The following is a 415-nucleotide window of genomic DNA, read 5'->3' as shown; positions in this document are numbered from 1 at the left end:
GCCCGCCCGCCGGCGACAGGCAAGCCACGGAAGAGCCGCGGGAGATGATGAAAATAGAAAAAAAAACGGTAGGAAAAAAGGCAAGAACAAATTTAAAAATGAAGCTCCGCAGGCCCTTTTCCGGATTTTGCCATGAAGCCTCCGGACGCCTCGCTTCCCCACATGTGGCGCGGAAACTGCGTCAGTAATTTTTCTTTTTTGCTGCGGCGCCCGCGCGCTCGGAGAGCCCACCCACCGCCCGCCCCGGCGCGGTGAAGAAGCGACTGGCGGCGCGCGGTGGCGGAAAAAAAAAAAAATAGTGGGAAGGGTACGGCACCCCGGGTTCCAGCGCCATCACTGATCGCCGTACTAACGAGGCCTGTGGCCGCTTAACTTCACAAATCGGACGGGATGTGGTGCACTCGGCCAAGTATGG

General features: G+C 58.3%; 1 non-coding gene across 1 annotated transcript; it reads left to right on the top strand.

Moving 5' to 3' along the window:
* The first annotated feature begins 313 nt into the window (after positions 1-313).
* Positions 314-415, top strand: Tc00.1047053472523.10. Its single transcript, XR_008254832.1, has one exon. It is a non-coding gene; the product is annotated as a 5S ribosomal RNA (M5) (ribosomal RNA).

The sequence above is a fragment of the Trypanosoma cruzi genome, assembly GCF_000209065.1.
Source record: "Trypanosoma cruzi strain CL Brener chromosome Unknown tcruzi_1047053472523, whole genome shotgun sequence".
In the NCBI taxonomy this organism is placed as follows: Eukaryota; Euglenozoa; class Kinetoplastea; order Trypanosomatida; family Trypanosomatidae; genus Trypanosoma; species Trypanosoma cruzi.
The sequence above is the reverse complement of the archived record's forward strand: the minus strand, read 5'-3'. Positions and strand labels throughout refer to the sequence as shown.